Source organism: Leguminivora glycinivorella, chromosome 1, assembly GCF_023078275.1.
Source record: "Leguminivora glycinivorella isolate SPB_JAAS2020 chromosome 1, LegGlyc_1.1, whole genome shotgun sequence".
Classification (NCBI taxonomy): domain Eukaryota; kingdom Metazoa; phylum Arthropoda; class Insecta; order Lepidoptera; family Tortricidae; genus Leguminivora; species Leguminivora glycinivorella.
In genome coordinates this window covers 30,321,285-30,346,876 of record NC_062971.1, presented here as the reverse complement: position 1 = coordinate 30,346,876, position 25,592 = coordinate 30,321,285, and the positions used below count along the sequence as shown (strand labels likewise).

Below are 25,592 nucleotides of genomic sequence, written 5' to 3'. Positions count from 1 at the left end.
TCGTTAGTAAACTTTTCTGGTTTAAAAAAAAAAAATTACTAAGCCAGATGACATTTCTAGAAATATTATTTTCCATACCTGCGAATAAAACAAGTAACTAGAATGATAAATGTCATAAAATAGTAAAAGATATATTGAAGTACTTGGTGTTTGCTTAATTAATGATGGAAATGATGGAAAATGAACGTAAAATTGAAAGTTTTTGAAAGTTACCTGACTTGTGTGGTACTTTCCATAACATTCGTGGTAAAAATATAACACAAAAAGTGATCACCTGAGTTTATACGATAATTATGATACTGATCGCAATAATATAGTAGTAATCTATATTAGCGCATAAAAAAAGAAATACATAGATTAATAATGATTGTTAATAGAACTTAATTGAAAATCGTATGATACTTATTTAAAATAAGTAAGAAGTTATGTATGTCCGTAACTAACTGATGTATATTCAACGTGGTGTTCAATTTTAGAGAAATCAGAAATTATTTTATTGGCCGAGTCGCGCTGCTGAAGATAGATAATAATAAAGACAATACGATAATTCAGTTAAGCGTAAAATAACTGTTGGATGTAAATAATTACTCGTATTATAAAAGTGCTCAAGTTTAAGTATAGTTTTGAAATATCAATGTATTATTTCTAAACTAATTGAAATGCAGAAAAATAAAAATAAATTGCAAAACGTAACTTTTAATGATGCGAATCTTTTAATAATTGATGATGAATAGTGTCAAAAAGAAATAAAAACATCTTACCTCTGAAAATCAAGTTACCGAATTTAGCTCGTGTAGACGGCGATTGAGTCTTGACTAATGAGTTAATGGCGATGAACACATTGCATATCAGTTAAATAAGAGGTATGGGTCAATTTGTCAACCGCGGTCTTAAAAGTTTGAACCCTGTGTCAAGAGATGGCATTAAATGCATAATCTTGTCTTTAGCAACAAGCTTCCAGAATACTTTATTTTTATTTGATAGTTATACTATATAGATAGTAAGAGTATAATTAACAGCCGGTTGAGACAAGAAAGTTAATTAATTTACAACTTACATGAGGATCAACATAAGTTTCGTTTGTACTAACTTTGTAAACATATTAGATATAGATTTGACAGAACATGGTGTGAAGCCAGAGATGAGTCTCATTTTTTTTTTCTGTAAAGATTCATGAACATTGGTCGAATCCAATAATAGTAGTTGTTTTGTAATTAGTAAACTGGATCAATGAAAAATATGAAAAAAAAACCGTAATGATGAACATAATGATCCATTGTTAGACATACACCGAAAAAAAAAAAGTTTCCAAAATAGTAAATGTTGTCCTTAGTACATGTTTTGCCAAGTTATGTGATCAATTTCTATGACATTTGATAATAAAAACTGAGGTATAACTCAGACACCAAATGAAGCGATCGTCAACCGTTGAGAATGCGCGTAAAACATCCTAAATCTTAATTTTAAAGGGAATGTTTCATTAACAACCTACATGAGAATTTTTTGATGAAAATATCTAGTAAGGAGTATTTTGAAATTTTGAAAAAGTTGCAACAAAATTGAATAATAAATGTTAAAATCAATTTGCTAATATGTAGTTAAGTCCCAGTAGTAGACCTGACTTAAGTATCATGTTTAATTAAAAGTCTTTAACAAGCGACTTTTCGAATTTTCCTAATGTGGATTATGTTACTATAGCTATGCATATTTGGTAAATGTATTAATATTGAGTGAAACGTCATAGGTTCTAGAACTGATCGTTCCGGGAATGTTGAGTATAAATGATTGGATTAGAATCATTCTACTCAACATAATATAATTGATGAAGCAGAAAATAATTAAATGTTTAATATAGGTGTAATGTGAGAAAGACACGTAATGGTCGAAGGCAAGCGATTTTTGGCTGTGACATTAGCATTTAGCAATGACATTAGGTAATATGTAACGTACATTTAAGTGATGCTAAAACGAGTTTAACAAAAAAACAAACAAAAATTTACAACTATAAATTACATAAGAATATTATTTCCGCTTGATTTTAAACAGAATAAGATTTTTTTATTGACTAATTACTATAGGTTTTACGTAAGCATGCAACAAAATAAACGAATGTTGACAAGTAGGTGAAATATCTGAACTGAATTCATAACTAGATGAGAATGATGAAAATCGAACACGAGATAGAATAAATACCAAGTCATTATTATGAACAGAAATATACATGCAACAGACCGAATGTCATGATAGTCTTTTGAAGTAGAGATTATATCATCATTTTATTTAAGACGTTTTCCGGAAAATTTATGTAACAGTTGTATATTTTCTGTTACAACTTCCACAAAACGGTATTACGAAAAACAAGACTGTCAAAATAAATAAAACGGATCTAGCTTTTCTTGTTTAGGTTCGTGCGCCGGAGTCATGCACGAAGCTGGATGGCCGAATGTCATGATTTATTTATAATTACACTTATGGTAACAGTAAAATACATTTGAAGTGTGGCAACATTATTACGTTACCCTAAAAATACACGGGTTATTGGTAAAATAATATTATACTACTGGCAACACGGCGGTAGGTTCAATAAGTGGTGGGGATGATGGCAAGACGGGAGAGAGACACGACCGGCTCGTTCACTTGGGTCGAGGTGGTCGAAGAGAGCACATCGTAAAAGATCTATCAAATAAGTGTATCTGTGAGTACCCCTTGTTGTGTAGATAATATATGTACCTATTATATATATCAGATTATAATAGATTAGAATAAGGTACAGCGGGGTAAAAGTAACTAGTCCATTTTTTCCATGTTTTACAATGTTTGCATTATTAAATAGTGTCCACCGGTTATATATGGTAGGCGTGTTCAGTGAATACATGTAGAACTCAACATCATAGTGTAATAGTGGAAAAAATGGATTAGTTACAATTGCCCCCCAGTCGAGATTTGCCCCGCTGTACCTTACAGTCATCTTTTGGGAGAGCTCACTTCATCGTAGGCCACGCCCTTGCCTTTTTCTAGTCTGTGGACAAGACCTTGTTTATAAATTGAATACCAAAACAACGGCACACTAATGTCAATTATGATTTGTTATGATTATATTTCAATTCCATACAGCATCAAAACAATCATTATCATTTACGTCCTATTTACTATTTTCTGTGTTATTCGAGATAAGAGATTTGCGCAGGCTCCTTATCATTTCAAATATGTGGTTTGGATAAATGTTACGGACGGTCATTACTGCCATGAATAACGTAAGTATATGCCCCTCTAGCAGAACTTGCCTTGTCGCGCGCGAGTCCATACTTGAAGTCGCGCTTGATGTATGGACTCGCGCGCGATAAGGCAAGTTGTGCTAAAGGGTCTGGTGTTAGGTGTTTTTACTTGAGGTAGGTAGAGTTCAGTATAGTGATTATTAGGTTGACAATGGATACCTAGTACTTATACCTACCAGGTACCTGTGACAAACTTATTCAATCTACATTGAATAAAATGTGGGTCTTGTCGACACCTAATTTTTATTTTATTTTATTATAAAAGTACATCCACATCATATATATTGTAAATTACATAACAAACATTCAAACAGGTATTAAGGACTGATATACATGGCAATTAGTACAATTAAGCCACCAGTTTTAATAAACCGTCCAAATTAATGCACTTTTGTAACCTAAATAAATAATGGATTACCAAAAAATATGCATATAGGTATATTACAAAATATAATAACACCAAATTTAGTAGCTCCTCACGATAAACCCCCTGCACACCGCACCTCATGCACAGCGCTTTTGACCAGTCTCATGAGACAGCGAAGCGATCCATAAACAGACGGACTGCTACCAAAAAGTCGGTTAGGTTAGGTTAGAACTGCGACCCCCCACAAAGACAAACTGCTACCAAAAAGTGGGTTAGGTTAGATTAGAACTGCGACCCCTACACAGACGAACTGCTACGAAAAAGTGGGTTAGGTTAGATTAGAACTGCGATCCATACACAGACGAACTGCTACCAAAAAGTGGGTTAGGTTAGGTTAGAACTGTGACCCCTACACAGACGAACTGCTACCAAAAACTGGGTTAGGTTAGGTTAGAACTGCGACCCCTATACAGACGAACTGCTACCAAGAAGTGAGTAAGGTTAGGTCAGAACTGCGACCCCTACACAGACGAACTGCAACAAAAAGTGGGTTAGGTTAGGTTAGAACTGCGACCCGCACACAGACGAACTGCTACCAAAAAGTGGGTTAGGTTAGGTTAGAACTGCGACCCCTACACAGACGAACTGCTACTAAAAAGTGGGTTGGGTTAGGTTAGAACTGCGACCCCTACACAGACGAACTGCTACCAAAAAGTGTGTTAGGTTAGGTAAGAACTGCGACCCCTACTCAGACGAACTGCTACCAAAAACTGGGTTAGGTTAGGTTAGAACTGGGACCCCTACACAGACGAACTGCTACCAGTGGGTTAGGTTAGAACTGCGACCCCCACACAGACGAACTGCTACCAAAGTAGGTTAGGTTAGGTTTGAACTGCGACCCATACACAGACGAACTGCTACCAAAAATTGGGTTAGGTTAGTTTAGAACTGCGACCCGTATACAGACAAACTGCTACAATAAGTGGGATTGGTTAGGTTAGAACTGCGACCCCCCCACACAGACTACTTTTAGGCCAATAAGGTAACTGTACCATATTACGGGAACTTAAGACGCTTCCTACTTTGAGTGAGGATTGTAAAAAAAATGCGAAGTTTCTAGTCGTGTTAACTATTTTATTTTAAGGATAAGTCTTCTACGATAGATTTAAGACACTATTTTACATCGTAACTTCTAATTTATAGAAATTACCGTTGTTTTACTAAACCCTTAGTTTGCCCATTATTCCGGGATACAATTTGGGTATGGCTTTAATTCCGGGAGTCGTTGTACGTAATTACGGGATACCTTTAAAGTTCGCGTTGTTGAAGCATAATATAAAAAAACGAATTAAAATATTGTTTATATAAATATATAATGCACATATCGTTTGATAGATGCTTATACAGAGTGTATTTTTTATAATTGGCAATGTTTTGATGGGTTGGGGTGGGATGGGAAATTTGATATTTTACGGTATAACGATTGTATGTTATAATGACAGGGTGTTATAAGTTTTACTGTATGTCTGTCTAAGGCATCGCTTTCGAATGGATAAACCGATTTAGGATTAGTTTTTTTCGTTTGAAAGCCGCATTAGTCGAGAGTGTTCTTAGCCATGTTTGATGAAAATCGGTTTACAATGTCGGGGGTTTTTTCAAAATTTAATTTTAATCCAGAAGCTATTGCCGGTTATAAAAATTGCATGGTACTCGTGAAAATTTCAATTTTTTGATACTGGTGATCACTGAGCTGCACCGTAAACATATATGGTGGTGATACGTTATTCAAGATATATATATATATATATATATATATATATATATATATATATATATATATATATATATATATATATATATATATATATATATATATATATATATAATATTTATCTATTTTATATACTATTATATATATATATATATATATAAATAAATAGTACTCAATAAATAAATATTACAGGCCGTTCTTACACAGATTGACTGTCCGACGAATTTGTACTATTTTATATTTATATATGTCTATCCTATTATGTATTATCCTCATGTAAATTTTAGCTTTCTAGTACCAATAATGATTGAGCTAAATCGTAGGCGTCCGACTGACTGACGGACAAATCAATATGCGGTATAAAGATTTTTAGGTAACTAAGGAAGTTTAAAAACATGCCCGGGTCTCTATACCTTATTTTATGTTTTTATTTTATTTTAATCTATATAATATAAAGCTACAACCCGACTGACATTTTTCAAAAAATAGGCAGAGGGGGTTTTTGCGGGTGGCAGTGTTTGGTGTGGTCGTATAGAGTTTGGTCCTGCGACCCCGGATAGATCAGACCGTCGGTCTACCGGTTCCGGGTAAAAAAATGTTGGACGGCCTGGCCAAACGGCTGGAGTTAGCCGGGGAGTGTTCGACCAAATGTCATAGAGGACCCTGGGCAGTTTTTGACGCCGCCATTTTTTTTTCAAAATGGCCGACTTTTTTTTTGTCAATTTTTCAAATTTATCATAGAGAGCTCAAATTTTGGTCGTAGAATCTCCAAGCGGCCTTGATTCGAATGAAATAAAAAAAAATTGAAAAATGCTACAAATGTGAGAAACCTGGCCACTTTTATTTTGTATGGCAACTTTTAAACCGTAAGAGATAGCCGGGGGGTGCTCGACCAAATGTCATACAGGTATCCGAGTAGAAAAAAGTTGCATTAAAAAAAATTCAAAATGGCCGACTTTTTTTTTTGAAAAATTTCAAAATGGGCCTAGCGCGCTAAGATTTGGCACACGGGTGGAAGGTCGCCCCAAGATTTATATTCAAAAAGAAAATTTTGAAAAATTCAAAATGGCGGCCTTTGAGGGCCAATTGAAATTTGAATGGAGGTTTTTCTTTTAATTGCCATAGCTCCGTAACGGTACCAAGAAGTGAAAAGTGCTCAAACAAATGTTATACAGTCACCCGAGGTCCATCGAATGGCATTAAAAAAAAATCAAAATGGCCGACTTTTTTTTTTTTAAAATTTCAAAATGGTCCGAGCGCGCTGAAATTTTGCACACGGGTAGACAGCCACCCCAAGATTAGTATACAAAAAGAAAATTTTGAAAAATTCAAAATGGCGCCCTTTGAAGGCCAATTGAAATTTGTATGGAGGTCCTTTTTTTAAATCCCCATAGCTCCGTAACGGTAGGGAAAAGGTTAATAGTGCTTGAACTAATGTTGTACAGTTATCTAAGGTCCATCGAATGGCATTTACAAAATTTCAAAATGGCCGACTTTGAAATTTTTTTTTTTATTTTCGGTCCGAGCGCGTTCAAATTTGGCACGTGGTAAGAACGGGGGCCAAAAATAGAAATGAGAAAAAAAAAATTTGGAAAAGTCAAAAACGGTGGCGAGAGGGGACAAATTCAAATTTCCCTACCAGTTTGTATGGAGGTTTTTTTTTAAATCCCCATAGCTCCGTAACGGTAGGAAAAAGGTTAATAGTGCTTAAACTAATGTTGTACAGTTATCTGAGGTCCATCGAATGGCATTTACAAAATTTCAAAATGGCCGACTTTGAAATTTTTTTTTTTATTTTCGGTCCGAGTGCGTTCAAATTTGGCACGTGGTAAGAGCGGGGGCCACAAATAGATATGAGAAAAAAAATTTTTTGGAAAAGTCAAAAACGGCGGCGAGAGGGGACAAAGTCAAATTTCCCTACCAGCCGGAGGGAGCGTTCTACAGCCCGACGGTCATTGCTCCGGTCCAAGTTCCGAGCTGCGTACAGACAGTGCTCCCAAGCAAGAATATATAAGTAAAAGTGTCTAAAAAGCGACGCGGCGGGCCGGAGGCCGCAGGCCGGAGGTCCAACTTCCCTACAAATCCTACAATCCCCACAGTAACTACGCGGAGGGCCGAAGGCCCGGAGCGTGTCTGACAGGCTCCCAAGTACGCGAAGGCCGCAGGCCGAGCTGCGGGCAGAGTGCTCCCAAGCACGCGAAGGCCGCAGGCCGAGCTGCGTGCAGACTGTGCTCCCAAGAAAACAATAACAAAAAGTATCTAAATAAGCGAAGCGGCGGGCCAAAGGCCCGACGCGGAGCTTCGAAACCCAGCGAAGGCCGAAGGCCGAGCTCCGCGTAGGGCCGAAGGCCCGGAGCGTCCCTGATCGGCTCGCCGGCGGACCGGGAAGTTGGAGCTTAAACACGACCCAATAGTAAACGTGTCTTAGAGAAGCGAAACGACGGGCCGGAGGCCGCAGGCCGTAGGCCCGTCGTGAGCTTCTCAAGACACTTTTACTATTGGGTCGTGTTTAAGCTCCAACTTCCCTACAACCCTCACAGTAACTACGCGGAGGGCCGAAGGCCCGGAGCGTGCCTGAGAGGCTTCCAAGCACGCGAAGGCCGCAGGCCGAGCTGCGGGCAGAATGCTTCCAAGCACGCGAAGGCCGCAGGCCGAGCTGCGTACAGACTGTGCTCCCAAGCAAAACAATAACAAAAAGTATCTTAACAAGCGAAGCGGCGGGCCGAAGGCCCGACGCGGAGCTTCGAAACCCAGCGAAGGCCGAAGGCCGAGCTCCGCGTAGGGCCGAAGGCCCGGAGCGTCCCTGATCGGCTCGCCGGCGGACCGGGAAGTTGGAGCTTAAACACGACCCAATAGTAAAAGTGTCTTAGAGAAGCGAAACGACGGGCCGGAGGCCGCAGGCCGCAGGCCCGTCGTGAGCTTCTCAAGACACTTTTACTATTGGGTCGTGTTTAAGCTCCAACTTCCCTACAACCCCCACAGTAACTACGCGGAGGGCCGAAGGCCCGGAGCGTGTCTGACAGGCTCCCAAGCACGCGAGGCCGCAGGCCGAGCTGCGGGCAGAGAGTGCTCCCAAGCAATTAATCAAACAAGCAAAGCAAAAAAACAAAAAAGCATAGCTCAAAAACAAAAAGCATAAGCATAGCTCTAAAACAAAAAGCATAAGCATAGCTCAAAAACAAAAAGCAAAACAAAAAAAGAACACCGCGGGGCCCTCGGGCCCCGCGCACCTTTAAAAAACTAGTATACTTTATATAGGCATACCGGAATAAGATACACTCATATAAAGTCGTGTACTTAATTACGGCAGTCAAAACAAAGGCTATATTAAAAGACAAACAAGATTTTTTTAAATAGTACATTGGAAGATTATATAACAATTACACTCAAAACATCAAAATAAATAACTTTTGTGCCTTAATTTTACGAAATAACACAAATTTAATATCGATGCCACACTCCAATACTTCGCACGTATTACTCAACGAGTATACATTTCGTACTCGATAATGAGATTAAAATCTAAAAAATATATATACCGTAATTATGTCACTATAATCTGTAATATTTACTCAATATATTTACATCAAGTATATAAATATACTTCACCACAAATAGTAATAAAACATAAAAACATTACGGACTGTGTTTCCGTTATTCCGTGATACTCCCGCAATTATGTACACCGCGTCAAAATGGTGTACATAATTCCGGGAGCGGGTATTTTAATTAAAATATGCTTTATATTAATTTGAAACGATGATATAAATGTCTTTTAATAACTATAAGACAATTCTGATACAAATTTAATATAAATAAACTTACCCGCATCTCAGTAAACTCTTAAGAAGTTCCGCTGCCGCGTTAAGCTCACCGTCAAACACGCCTATAGAAACCACTGCGTGGTTGCGACTGACGCGTTTGGAGGTGCCTCACGGCTTCAAAAGATATGATACATATCCGAAAATCGACTTTTTCGGTTCTATTTGATCTATAGTTAATGAAATACTGCATTAAATTAAGATTTTACTGAAAATTTCCTTATTTTGCGGCAAAAACCAAAGTATCCCGGAATAATGTACGACATTTTACTATCCCGGAATAGTGTACAGTTACCTTAGTATTTGAGTATCATGTTGTAATAAAATGCGGTAACAACATTGGTGCTCATTAATTATTTTTGGGTTGACAACGATTATTTTGGGTGTTATGTACTTTAATAGCACGGCAAAATCTTACAAATAATGGGCTTACTCTTGACCACAGACCAGCCAAAGGCAAAGACGTGGCCTACGATGGAGTCATATAATGCAGCGAGCTCCAACTAATTTTAGTTACAAATCTCAGTAACTTCTCGATTACAAATCTAATCGGCAGGGCTTAAACTTTTACGAAGAGAAATCGGCAGCTTTAGAACATTAATGAAGAATTAAGATTATCTTCAACAAGATACGAATTATAAACGAAGAAAATGAAAGAACTTCAAGGAAATATATTTTAAGGCTTGTCTGGTAAAATATTGTAGCGGGTGATTTAGTAAGTTAGCAGGCAAATTAGATTTCACCCGACTAAAGTACGAGCTTACGACCCGGTCGACGACCTACCTGGCCGTATAATAAATAGTTGCCATTGTTTACTAAGTCGGTGGCTCAAGGAAGAGGTTTATTTTTAACATACTAGTAAAAGGGCCAATTTGGGGAAGTTTTCTTTATAATGTAAGGGCTGAAAACAGAAACTACAGACTAGATAATTTTCAGAAATAAGTGATCTATGTTTTCGATGCTTCAAGTAATTTAGTAAGACCCTTTGTGGCTTGCCAGGATGATAATATCTAATCGTAAATACGCTAATATGAAAATCGTCACTACTTTGAAAAAATCTCGTATCTCACACTGCTCCTCAAAGTTAAAACGCAGTAAGTCTATATGCATTGCATACATACTTATTACATTTTTCTTTTCATTGACAGAAGAAGATACAAGTTTTTTTCAAAGTAATGACGAAATGGTCACGCAGACCTCATAGTGTATTTTTAATTAAAAATCTGGACATTTCAGTATCGAATTTGTTTAGATAAGATGCGTTACGCTACATTTTCAAATGTTTACACTGTAAGTAGCATAAAACCAATAAATGTAGGTATTTTTCCATTGCAGATTTTTTTTCGATTTTTCCCTTCCGTTTCGCTCTTGAAGAACTTACTATTTTAGGGATTTGGATTATGACGGATAACATGCCCGATTCAGATTCGAGAACATGATACGCGTATAATTTTGTTTTGATACGACTATTAGATTCGTTCACTTGATTGGAAGCACGTGCGATTAATAGGTATGTTTTGTTCGAAATGGTGGTATCTAAACCTATTTGAAACCTAAAAAAATAATTAAGACGAGAAGCGATCTCCAGAGGACATATCTCGAACACCTGTGTTCCTAAATTGAGGGCATCTCCCTTTTGACGTTATAAGTCAGATTGTAAGAAATCTCTTATTGCTTGTCATTTTGACATGGTTATAAAGAAAGCCTAGGTTCCAATTGGTTGACCTACTATCTCGAACACCTGTGTTCCTAAATTGAGTACTGCCAAAACGATTTGAGTATAAAAGAAAAAAAAAAACTGTTTATTTATAAAGAAAAAAATAGGCTAGTTTCCTACTAGTAAAATCAGCTCCTTTTTATTAAGTATCTACTGCCAAAACGACTTGCAATATGGAATTACTATGAAATACTGAGGAGTAACGTCACGGTCAATTCATTTACTTTATATCTTACTCTTTGACTTATTAAATAGAAATTATGTTTAAACTGTCCATATATTTCTTTGTGGTGCTTTATTTCGTGTACTGCATAAAATATTTTATTTTAAGTATAGGAAACTAGCCTATTACAATGGGTATTTTGTTTTATACTTAACTACTAATCTTTACTAACTAAAATTTTCGAATTAAGGAGTCCTGTCTTTTAGCACTAAGCATAATATGCAATATTTTATCATAATATGCAATATTTTATTTTATCCACGTGGATAAAGCATCCGTCAAATAGTGAAATGTCTTATCCCTTCAGTTTGCGTAATTTCGTGGCCACAGGGATCAGCTGAGCTTTCGACTCGTCTATGCTTTTTGAGCTATTACAATAACACCTACCGGCCTAACGGAAATCTAGCCAAGGCCCTTACAATCTTAGGCATTGGGTTCAAAGTGGAATAAACTCTTAGTAACGGCTGTAAGATGCCTTTCTGGGCTGTCGAGAACTGTTAATAAATCATGAGTGTAATTCATAATACATTTTGACAGCTCATGACATGGCAAATATTGTAACAAACAGTTCTTGCGGTCTCCAACTATTTTATTACTAGAATAGGTTGTTTAGTTTATTTCACTTTTATGTGTAGGGAACCAAGGGGTAGAAATTTGGATGGAAGTCGCTTTCGTCAAATGAGTACCAGTGCCATGGATGTTGTTCTTGACTTAGGAGATCTTTGATATAAATCGCCAGATGAACCTAAATTAATGTATACTTCAATTAACTTTCATCCTGATACATTTTCATTCCTAGGTTCTATTGTTTTCCATTTTACATATTACATGTTTGCCACGCCCCTTGGACCGTGTTATATGGTTTGAGCCTTTGAGATTAGTTGGGTGGGTCCCAGTACATTGAACCATTGACTATCTTTCTTGTGTTGTCACGGCCTCGGCTCTTATAACACAATACTTTTTAATTTAGGTATAGGTTGTATTGACGGCCCGAGACTTTAGAAAAAAAATGAAAATTTTTATTGGGAGATTCCATATTTTTTCTTTGCCATTAAAAGTAGATAGATAGGTAGGTTTGTGTTTGTACCTGTTATGCAAATTCAGAACTTAAAACATTTTATGATGCCACGTGGTTAAGATAATTTCGTGTTATCAAAACCTTACCACGTTCCAAATAAAATTACAGAACTGAATGTTTTTTAGATGCATTTCTATGCGAGACACTTTACTGTCTGAAGAGCTGCGGATGCTGAAAGTATACCTCAGCAATTCCCGTCAACTTTGTACAAAAATTAAGGGAAAAGTTAAATTTGTTTTTATTAATTCCTATTTTGTTACCAAGATTTTGTTGATGAATTGAGATTTTATTAAGTTTTATTTCGTCATTAAGGTTCTCTAGTATCTATATTTTCTTAATTATAACAATTATCCTGTATGTATCTTACGAAAGTCGAATTATATTACTAAATGTTGGTAACAAAATAGGATCAATTAAAATTTGCTGACGTGGCATTGTACAAAGTTGACGGGAATTGCTGACCTATAAAGCCGACATGTAGAGTAGGCAGGAACAGTAGAGCTGTATAAGTTGAAAATAATGAAAACCTCTTCCTAGCGCAGTCTTTTTTGTCTGGGAGGAATTTCCTAAAGTTGTTAAATATAAAGTAGAAAATAATTATGTAGAGTATTATTATAATAATAATTAACCATATTCTGGCAAAATGGTTTCGTTATAATACAGTGATTGATGATTATAAATATTATAATTGGTACAGAACAAATAATGCTTGCGTGTGTTTTATGACTTTTAGGGCATTAGAGCATCTTTGAATACTTATTCATGATCAGACTTTTCCGGCTCGCCTAAAATTATTTAAAGAATGAAAGGAAACCCACCGTGAACTATTTCTATTCTGAACAAGTTTATTTTTACAGTCGTAAAGTTGTCGTATGCAGAAGTTAACCCCAAAATAGGACAGTTAATTTTCAAGCCGAAAGCACGCCTCCAATGTCCGCAGTGCAATAGGTGCGAGCGAAACAACATTGCGCGTGAAAGAGACTTTCCACAATGACCGAAATCGATGTAAGACCGCGAGAGCAATATTTCGCCTCTCACCCAACCGTCGGTACGCGTGCACCGAGAATGCACTCGCCGGCAGAGACTTGCACAACGACCGAAATCGATGTGAGACAGCGACAGGAATATCTCGCCTCTCACGTACCCACCGGTACGCGCGCACCGAGAGTGCACCAATGTTTATATATTATAAACTTATCGTATTGATTGTTATACAACTGTTTTATAATTGGGACCTATTTTTAATTATGTCAAAGATCAGCTTGGTTGATATTTTCGTAGTGTGGCGGGTCGCGGAGCATATAGGGTAGGCACTAGGCATGTTACATCACTGGCAATGTATTCGTCAATCGATGACAGCGTCTAGGGTTCACAAACATTGAACAGCTGTGGTCTTTGTTCGCGGCTCGGCAGCGACTGGCGGCCAAGAGAGCGGCAGCGGCAACACCACCAGTCAGTAGCACACCAGCCTGCGCGTCGGCTCCACGCTCGACCTTTCCGGAACACTAACCTACTGATCCTATCGAATTAGGATACATTATCTGTGCAGTGTCTGTGAATTTTTATTTGTGCATCGTGTGTGTTTCAGGTAATTTAATGTAGTTTTCATCTGCAGGAATTTGAATGCAAATGGAAAACAAAGAGTAAATTGTTTTGTGTTTAAACGGTGTCAAAAATAACAATGTGTTCAAATCCTTTCAGATATTACTGCTTTCTTTTTTCCATTTCATTAAATAATGACAGTGCCACCCACCAAAAAAACTACCTATGCAATATTTATAAGTGGCATTCTAGTGAATTAAAATAAATGAGATAAGAAAGTGTACATTCAAGCGTGACAACGATTTGGGAGATTTAATAGAACTGATGGGACAGTTTATATACTCTTTAAACCGAATTAATTACCTCACCTTTTAATTTGGCAATAAATTCTGCAAATTAATGCGAAAATATTTAGACCAACTAGACCATACCTCTCTAATATAAATAAACACAACTTGTTCTACACCTGTTTCAAATATACCTACTATTATTTATTGCGAAAAAAATCTACAAAACATTATAGTATTTCTAGTAATTTGAATACATTTTAAAAACATTATGTAAGGTCAATGTGAAGGAGACCGTCTAGAAAAGAAGACCAAAGACAAGTTCTTTCGTAACTCTTGTGTTCTTACACAAACCCTTTCCACTGACAGAAGGTCGGTAGAGCAGGAAGACTGTAGCTCCTCTTGACTGTCAGCGCAAATTTGAATTCATACTTTATGATGCTTAAATAGATAAGAATACCACAAGGATCGCATATGTCATTGAAGTTTCTTTAAACAAAAATGTCACTTTGACACTGACATATCCGATCCATATCGTATCCAGAGCTAATATTTGACATATCATACGATTGTCTTACTCGTAAAGGTAGAATCGGGCCGTTAGCTAGGTTAGTTTTACATATTCGCAAATATAAAAGTACTCGTATCTTGATCTTTCTATTATCATGGACTTAAAACACTTTATAATTTTTGTGGCTTCTTGGTTAAAACAACTGTATTTATAAAGTTTCAGCTGCTGCTATACCTGTAAATTTAGGTACATATATCCATTTTGTTGTAAACATCTTTCGACATTTGCTTTCATGGCTTCAACGCTGCGGTTGAAATGGTTCGTTATGTAAACCTAGATTTAACCTTTATTTTCTAGCAAAGGCTGCATGACGCATTTGAAACTAAAAATCATATAGTTATTAGGTTATTTTTATATAAAAAGTATAACTCCCACATACACATAATCACAAATAACAACGTATCTCTTGATAAATTGCCACAAATGTCTTCTATTAAGCGAGTAGTAATGACAGCCTCAGTTGAATTGAAGTTTTTGCCCCGACAGGCAATTTGGAGCGTGATTATTGCGGACGACCAGCCTTCTGCCATTATTGGGCCAAGATGACAATCGGTGATAGAAAAAGCCAATTGAATTTGAATACACTCCACAATACACTAAGTAACATTTTTGATCGAAAACAAGTCATTTTTGACCCTAATCGTATCTGGTCGTTTTTTAAATTCTATACCTAATTGATCAGTAAGTTCTCTAAATTGGTGACCCCGATGTGATAAGTTCTAGGACCGTTATTCTCAATCTTTTAGAATTCTATTGGCCGTCAAACTAAAAACGATTCATACTCAAAAGCACAGATGTTGTGCGATTAAGAAAATTCGACGCATACTCATTGCTCCGATTACTCCATTACAAGACTTTATGAGGTTACTGAGCCATGCTTGTAATCAGTCAGGGGTTGCGAGCTATGCGCAGAAATATCCACGCCGTATAGGCGGCATGACATAATAGTACCACTTATACGAGTACCTTACTAAGTTTCACACGCTAGCATGGCTTAACTCGAACCGTGGTCCATTATCGTTAAACCTATTGCTACCATTAATAAGGTTAGTTGCTATATTCGGCCTCAAATTGGGGCAATGCAACTTTATTTTAGGTAGGCACAAAGCTGCAGCGAAAAGTAAGCCAGCATGCCATCTTGTTTTAAGACGATACGGTAGGGGTCAATTCTCCATACAAACGCTCTCGACTATTTCCTCCCTGGTTTTTGAAGATAGAGCAATGATTTTTTCAACACAGATTGTTATTATTTTTATCTGTGTCGGACCGTTTTGATTTTTTTGATATTCTGCTTTTTAAAGACTCTAGAGCCAATCAAAAAAATCCAAAAACGGCCTTTTTCATTGTGGCGCAAAAAAAGGTGTGATACTCAAGATTGGTAACAATTAACCAAAAAAGCTAAACGGTCCGACATAGATTATTTCATTGTTATTCAGATTCTCAAATTTCGTTCCGATTGATTAAGTTTTGAAGGAGGAAAGAGTCGAGAGCGGAACCTCAATTTTAAAGATTTTTTTGAAATATCTTTTGACTGAGTTGTTCTTAATATTAAGATTACCGTTACCAGTAAAAAGAAAACGGATTTTGAATGTGGGAAAGTACCTATGTACTTGTAGAAGTAGCCAAATATCACGTTAACGAGTTTACTTAAACCTTGCCATAAAATAGACATGGTAATACGATATCTCTCTGACACGTCATAAATGTAGGATATCTGAAGTTTTATTTATTCAATTGAGCATATTGAATCATGCATGCATGCAGTCCAGTTGCATACTGGTAAAAGCTTTCAGAAAACAAGCCTGTATCAAGATTTTTTTCACCAAGATAAGTAAAATTCCAGACAGAACGGAAGCAATCTTTCGTACCCTGTCCTACATTAGGTATACCTATCGTAGTACCGAACAATAAACAACTGTATTTGCATAATCCGAATGTTTGTACACATCCGTACCGTCTCCTAATGTAATCTGTGTGTTATTTATTTCATCAACTCAATGCTACTCATATATTTAGCTGCAGTCTCGTCTTTCAACTTGCAAAGTTTTGCATGTAATGTAACTGCTTTATCTTAATTTTGATATTCCGAAGCAACTAACTTAATCTTGTCAACGTCCTCTTTACGGAAGTCGTCAGGCGGAAGTTTATTGCTAATTACAAACTTGTCAGCGTCTGTCTGCATCCTTAAGTTTGTGAATCTACTTAAAAAAATTAGTTCACTATACATCGTTTATATCTGGTAATTTACTTCACATGTGGTTCTGTAACAGTGCAAGAGAAACGTTGTATTTTCATGAAAGGTTGACTAAGAAATACTTAGATTTAAGTAGTTCAACGACCCAGTACGATAAAAGTAATAGCTAATTTATTTCAAGGCTTTCTGAACGGAAATCCTCTTTAGTATTTGCGGTTGAACTTACGTGCAGAATGAATGGCATCGTAGGTTTTCTTTGGCAAAAAACTCTGTCAAAAGAAATTGTTTTCACGCAAAATTTCGGTGTTTAAAGAATTAGAGAAGACCGTTTTTTATCTCAAAATGTTTTAATTAATTATATTTTTTTTATTAACTCTTCCTGAGTGCCTATCCTACCGTTACTTTTTTTTTAACAGAAAATTTAGGATCGTTATTGTCATGTAAAATAATCAAAGTCAAAATATACCTTAAAGACGTTGAACATAACCTACTTACAAAATAAAACTTTTGTTTTATTTATTTTTAATAAACTACCTAAAAATAAAAATAAAATGTTAATGTAGGTATAGTAATTATCACCCAATTACAGTAAATTCTACTTAAGTATCGTAGGTTAAAAAGGTTAGCTTTTAAAACTCAGGCGATAATATATTATTAGCAGACGAAACATCTTTAAAAAAGTTTTAAAATAATTACCTACTTAATTGGAATTAAGGTTTGCGATTTTTTGCAATGTCATCTATCTTCCAGCCCTATGTCAAATATTTGTCATTATAGACTTAAATAATCGTATAAATATAAAATGTTGTCACTATATTATAAAACATATTATCATTTTTAGTTGTATCTATTATCAGTCTTATGAAAATTAATATGACCTTAACCTAAAATAAAACCGGTCAAGTGCGAGTCGGACTCGCTCACCGAGGGTTCCGTACAAACTTTTAATAGTTGAATCATCAAAATGTTATTCATAGAACTACAAACATGACTAAATCCCTCAAGACTCAATTTCCCACATAACGAGAAATATTTTAATATACAATTTTATTGTTAGACAATGTCCAAATAAAATCAAGACTATTCGACTTCAATAATTTACGACATGTCGCAAGGACGCTCGGGTTATTTTTTTACATTTTCCTTCAAAAAACATTTTTTTTCCTAAACCAAAAAAATATAAAAAATTGTTTTGATATGTACAGTTTGAGCTCTTTCTAAAGATACCTTACTTGACCTAGTTACTTGAAATTTACAGTTTGCCCCCCTTTCATCTTGGCCATTTTCTTTAATAATATTAATAAATTTAAAAAAATAATACTTTCAATTTGTAGAGGTTAACGATGTTCATAAGTATTCCAAATTTCAAAGCGATAGCATAAGTAGTTCTCGAGATATTTAATAATGTGACAGACAGACAGACGGACAGAGCGGCGCCATAAGGGTTCCAGGTTCCTTTTGTACCTTTTTGGTACGGAACCCTAAAAAGGTTAAATTAGACAAACGGTAGGCTTGCTTACCCACTTGAGAGTTGAGACTTCCGCCGACGTAAACAGCGTCGTTTGTTAATTTATGACAACGATAACGTTGTTTTGTTGAATGAAAACAACTTGTTTTCGCCTACACGTATTAAACAAATTTCCAAGTTTGACTTTGATTTGAAAACGGATTTGTATTGAAAATATCATTTTGGAATTTCGTTCTCATTTGTCACGATGAAAGTGTCGATACTGTCATCCAATGACTAATTCTGAGTTAGGTAATTGGGTAAAGACCATACAAAAAATGTTCAAGAACATTTACGAAAAGTTGTCCAGAAACTTTTTAATGACCAGCTGGCCTAGTCAAAGCGACCATCGTTGACGCTATGTGGCGATCGGAACGCATTCTTGCTTCCAGCTCTATCGCGGGATAGCTATGACACCCTACGGCTACGGCTACGTTCCATTTTATATTTGTTATCAAGGATTTGAAAATTCCCAAACGGCCCGAGGGTGTCGGCCGCTAGATTAGGCCATTCGTCTCTTGCCTCATTCCTAATGTACTACTTTTCGGACTGACCAACAAACCGGCAGGAAGTCATTTGTGACTTTTGCGACCCGGTTCTATTGGATTGAAATTATAGGCCTGCATGAAATGTGTGAAACATGTTAACAAGCTCAATTCGTGAAACGGATTAAGGTAAAACCATGTCAACGTATGCGTGCGTTTCATAAAAAGAGGAAGCGAAACAATTAATCCTGAAAACTGTGTCAGAGGGCCTGCCGCTAACACCGGAATTTGCAATTCGTCAATATCTCTCTAACAGAAAGATGCCCGCAGTTTGCAATCTTCGGCATTTACAATGCGCCTTAATCTGACCCATCGGTCTCCTAAAATAGGAAAGATATGTTCGTCATACCGCAACGAAAACAAGGCCGTGAACAGAGGATATCAATATCACTTGACTACGAAACTGGCGCGCTTGTTACCAATGATATTTTGGAGTTGACGTTTATGAGTTTCTGAACTGAAACAGCGAAATATAAAAGAGATAAAGAGAGGTTTACAAGTGACAGTCGGTATTTGATATTGGATATACATAAACATCTTTTTACGAGATTATAAATAACGAACTGGTTATATAAATCGATGCAGACAAAGAAACGTTAACCCTTTGTGAATCACTATTGTCATCAGTTGCTATTTGAGTCATTGTTTCATCTGCGGGTATTGTACTTGAGTGACGATTAATTTCATCGATTCGAATAATTCAACCATTCAATATATGCGTTCGCATAGTTAAGTATTCGAGTCGTGAATAGTTCTTTGAGAGACTTAATTATACCTAAAACGTAATGTTTAAGAAAACAACTTGAATAACATTTCCTTGGTAAACGTATTGTATGGAAGGCGGGAGGCACGAAGAATGACAGTAACCCTTACGAGACGAGTTTGTATCTAACTTACTTATACCTATTTTACTTCTTTTTCGTTATGTTTTCCTAGTTCGATGTTTTATGTTTTTAAATAAGGAACTTTCATTCCATAACTGTAATAGGTACCTAGGTATACTACATTTATAACTTAATCAGTGTAATGGTGTTTCTGAATGCCGACATTACAGTATTGCCACAAACCACAAAGCCATAGCATAGCCATAGGTTTCAGCGGCTTTATGGAATCTCTTTCGTTTAGTTGATGATACATCAAGATTCTGTAGAATAGAAAATTGAGAACGATGAATCACCGCATTCACTGCTTAAGTTAATGACTGATAAGAGCATGTACTTAGAACTGTGTGAGATGTGGTAAAAATGTTATCGTAGGTAAGTACAGATGTAGTGCGAAAAGGGTTTCCTTCGTATTTTTCGGTAACGTTTGTATTTATCATGCTAGTTCATTCAATGTCAGTACACTCAGTACATCTTGTGCTGAGACTGACTGAAATAGCATGATATGTTCCTACGTTTCCGTAACAATACGAAGGGAAATCTTTCAGCACTACATAATATATGTACTGTTGCAACTTGATTTCATTGAGAGCAATTCTTTCAAAAACTTTAATAATTTTAAATAGAGCACTTTCTTATTTTCAATAAAACAAATACCTAGACAAAACTAAAGTTTCGTTGTACATTAAAAATGTGTGCTCTGTTGTGGCAACCGAAACAAAAGCCTGCAACCACACAAAAGATATCGTCTGTCCGTTTTTGAGGCATGAATATCTTGAATTACAAAAACAAAAATTTTGCTACAACATTTTAAATGTTGCTTTTTTAAATGAAGTTGTATATTAAAATATTAGGGTTTTTATGTTATAATTAATTTGAGATGTCTCGTTTATTAAGGACAGGGCCCATTTAGTATTTTCTTTATGACACAATAAAATAACCACTGCCTGAGATACTCGTAAGATATGTTAAAATTCGTCTCCCGTAAAAGTTACATTGTATAGAATGTCTATAAATGATGTTTTCATTGCTCTAGTGTGTATGTAGGTAGTGTGATTGTTACGCAAATAGCCAGTGTAGAAACGGAAGCAATGTTATGTCCATTGGAAAGTCCATTCACTTTAGTGCTATTTTCGGCCACTTCCTTATCGTGACACGAGCCTAGACGCTGAAAAAAGTAAGCGCAAGAACGAAAATGCCTAGGTATATTAACAAAATAAATGACAATATTACTTACATATTTAGCTATCTCTTTGAATTAAATGGTCGCGTGCACGTCGCGTGCGATCAAGAGATGTCAAGAGATGTTTAAGTTTGCATTTTATTATCATAGGCTTCTGTATAGTACAAAACATGTATGTACAGACTTGCATAGTCAGTGACAGACTGTTTTAACAATAACTGCCATGCCCGTAGCCTTATCAAGTAACATTGACATAGATATATGCTTAATAGTGTGTGTAACTTACTTAATTGTTATAGAGGTACATTTCGCTGGCACTATTGTAGGAGCGACATAGCTTTGCCCACTTATCAATGTTAGTCAAGAAACAAATTAGGTTTAAGTAAATAAGTAGTAATAGGGCTTACTTAACCCTAATAAGTAGTAATAGGGTTAAGTAGGCTTATCAAAAAGTATGTATAATTTAGTTTAGTTTTGCTTGCCATTTTCCGTTAAGCTTCACTTCACCCATTGAGCCTAAATCCTTTCGTATAAAAACCACATTAGGTCGTGTCAAAACAATGGAAGTGATTTTTATCTCTTTATCTATTACTAGCTTTTGCCCGCGGCTTCGCTTGCGTTAGAAAGAGACAAAAAGTAGCCTATGTCACTCTCCATCCCTTCAACTATCTCCACCTAAAAAATCACGACAATTCGTCGCTCCGTTTTGCCGTGAAAGACGGACAAACAAACAGACACACACACTTTCCCATTTATAATATTAGTACGGATTTAGTGTCCGAATTCGTTCTATTTTTTTTGTTTGCAGTTAAAAGTAAAAATATATTGTACTAAATACCTATTCGGCTACCTTGTTCCCTAAATAGAAATTCCTGCATCTGTATCGGTATAGGTTGAAGCGTTTTAATTTTTAGACATAATATATAATAATTGTATAAGAAAATGCATAACCAGTATTACTTATCTACGTCAGTCTTGATTTAGAACTATGTCCACTACTAGATTATGTAAATGATATAACGTTTATTTAAATTATCAGTTCTATACATATTCATGAACACTGATGTAAATGTAAAAACACGTGCCGAAAGGATTCAGATTCATTCTCATTTATATATAAAATAGTCGGTACCAGGCCTGTTCGTCGCCTTGCTAAACATTCAGTCGAAAAATATTTATTAAATTAAAAGTGAATTCTTATATACCGTGTTTTTTTTTGTTTTCTGTTAAATTCGACATATCGTTAGGTTCGTTATCAGGAACCAGAACCACCCTGTATAACACTTTTAGTTAAATTCGAAAAAAAAAATATCGGTTTCATACATAATAAACGAATTAATTAGTGTGAGAGACCCTTAAGAATAATATTCAAGTTAGTGTCAATGTCAAGTGATTGACGGCACACGCCAAAACAAATAACAATGCGAAGTGGTAAAGGCTGTCACACACGTGTTCAGTAATTATTTTTATTGTTTTAATAACTCGGTAACCGTAAGAGTTAAGACGCTAGTTTATTAGAGAAATGAATTGCTTTTGATCTAAAGAACCATCCCTTAAAGTTAACGGAATTCAATAAAAACAGGGTGTATTTTTTTCCAAACATAAAAATGTCAATGTAAATAACAAGGACGAATATTAACTACTTCTTTGTTTACATTATTTTCCATTCCTATACGTATTAAAAAAGTGAAACATGAGTGACAAAGTGACAGCCGACGCATGTCATGTTCGATAAAAACAATTGAGAAACATTAAGACGATACGGTAGGGCGGGTCAATTCTCCATACAAACGCTCTCGACTATTTCCTCCCTGGTTTTTGAAGATAGAGCAATGATTTTTTTAACACAGATTGTTATTATTTTTATCTGTGTCGGACCGTTTTGATTTTTTTGATATTCTGCTTTTTAAAGACTCTAGAGCCAATGAAAAATTTCCAAAAACGGCCTTTTTCATTGTGGCGCAAAGAAAGGTGTGATACTCAAGATTGGTAACAATGAACCAAAAATGCTAAACGGTCCGACATAGATTATTTCATTGTTATTCAGATTCTCAAATTTCGTTCCGATTGATTAAGTTTTGAAGGAGGAAAGAGTCGAGAGTGGAACCTCGATTTTAAAGATTTTTTAGAAATATCTTTTGACTGAGTTGTTCTTAATGGACAATTTTTTTTCGATAAATCTAGTTAATAACACTTGTATATTTAACTAAAATTCCCAAGTTGAAAGGGGGGCTCCTTTCCATTTTAGCATTTTCGCTACCGTATCCTCTTAAGCTAATACTTTATTCAAAAGAAATTCGCCACTTGAGATAAGATTATACTTGAATTGAGCCACTTCAGATTTTTAACGACGCCTGACACTCATACACCATACACCACGAATGTCCAATAATCGCTGTAATGTAATCGCTGATAAGACGAGTGCTGGACTGGACTTGATTATTCGGATGTCGGCACTTATCAGATAACTTGCAATTACAATAGATACAGATACATACTCGTATCGTATCTAAGTATCCATACATATATTTGTATTTTATTATTCAATATCTGGGCGATCGGTTCTATTTTATCATATCACGTCTTTATATAAAAAAAACTCTTATAAATACAAAAAAAAATAAAAACTTTATTTCTGGCCGGGATTCGAAACCCTCTGACACCTGCGATGTGCCTGCGAACATTAGACCAAACTCTTACAACCTCTGAGCTTACGCGGAGCCGATGCGCGGTCGACGAAATTAACGACCATATTTTACGTTTACTAACGCGAAAGAAAAACGCATGAAAACTCGAAAATTCGCGTTTTCCCGGATCTAAGGCTAAGCTAGATCGATTTTTCACCCCCGAAAACCCCCACATAACAAATTTCAGGGAAATCGTTGGAGCGGTTTCTGAGATCGTCGGTATAATTATATATAAATAAATATACAAGAATTGCTCGTTTAAAGGTATAAGATTTATATAGTATGTTATTTCTTCGGCTGTGGACAAATATTATAATTATTACATTAGTCTCAATAAATTATACTCTTAGTTTCATTATTCTCTATGAGTTTATTATATTTTTTTAAATGGCATAATAACGTCAGAAATTGTCCAAATAGAACTCTATAACGTTCTCTCTTCAACAACCAAATATCTTATTGTCCTATTCATATGAAGAGATATCCTTGATTTTTTGATACGACACGACTCGAACATAATCTTTTTCTTGGTGAGTGTGTGTAAAATTATATTTAAATGCTTCTTTGAAAATTATATACCTATATTAGGTAGTTTTATCCGAACAGCCTATTGTACTGTAAATATCCTATTACTACACAATAGGTTGTTCAAAAGTCATTCTTACCTACCTGGTTTCTAATATTGAATATGGTGACACCTGCGAAATCTATTTATAATAATATCAAATAAGGTGAATCATAAATATATATTATATATTTACACCACAATTAACATCATATCTTTATTTATGATAAGGATTTGGATCCTTAGGTTTCTCTGTAGGTATATTTATTTAAGTTCTCGCGCTTTGTACACATATTTAAAGTCACATACAGGTCGAACGCGATTAATTAACATTATTTTTACCTTTTTTCCCAACGTTTCGGCCAGGTTGCACTGGCCGTGGTCGCGGAAGACTGACGTCCCAGCAAAATGTCACCGGAGATGTAAACAACACAAAACTACCCGATATTAATTTATATAAATGTTCGGGGTAGACAAATAAATATAATCTACCCGCTTTTAGTTAATGCTTATTTCCCACCATGTTTATTTTAAAGGTAAAAATAATGTTAATTAATCGCGTTCGACCTGTATGTGACTTTAAATATATGTTTAATGATTTCTTATCAAGTGCTAAAATATAAAGTTTCATGGTTTTATCTTTTAAAATTAAGAAATACCATACAAATTTTCAACCTCTTTTTCAACCCCTTCATCCCTTTTTAACCCCCGACGCAAAAACGGAGGGGTGTTATAAGTTTGACGTGTCTGTCTGTCTGTCTGTCTGTCTAGTATAGTATGGATTATCTTGATTCATGCGAAAAATGTGTATGGTATTTTGTGGAATCCTTTTATGCATTTATTTAATAAAAAGCCTGTTAAATAATAAAAACTCTTCTATTTACACTTTGTTATTTACTATATTTATTTTGTAAATAATAAATAATAATAAGATTTATTTAAAACAGGCTAGATTCCCAATGCAAAAATGCAAATTTGACATTTTTATTAGACAAAGTGTCCTACGTTTCTATGGGTACAAATAGGAACAGGTGGGACTGTGGTGGAGACACAGTTAAAAAGAAAATCACGCAAGAACTCTATTTCCCTATTTGTTTCGACTTCTAGACTAAAAGGGCCTTAGTCATCGAATCAGTTCCAAAATGTGATCACTAATACTGTACACCTTGTCTGAAAGGTGTACTGCTTGCCTTTTCAATAAATGGAGCATTCCATATTCCATCCATAGGCGGTCCCCATCAACGCATTGTAGGTATTTCGTGTTGTAGATAGCCTTCAATCTATAGATTACAGGAAAACCTATTAAAAATCTACAGTCAAGCGTAAGTTGGACTTAACAGAAAAAAACTCAAATTAGGTACGAATTTTACTCACTGCC

General features: G+C 35.7%; 1 protein-coding gene across 1 annotated transcript in view; it reads left to right on the top strand.

The window, feature by feature from the left end:
- The first annotated feature begins 13,549 nt into the window (after positions 1–13,549).
- The window catches only part of LOC125241053 (ATP-binding cassette sub-family G member 4), a 54,879-nt gene continuing 42,836 nt past the window's right edge, over positions 13,550–25,592 (top strand). The window contains exon 1 of the mRNA XM_048149529.1: positions 13,550–13,840. The gene's annotated coding sequence lies outside the window, so the exon portion shown is untranslated. The remainder of the gene's footprint in view (positions 13,841–25,592) is intronic.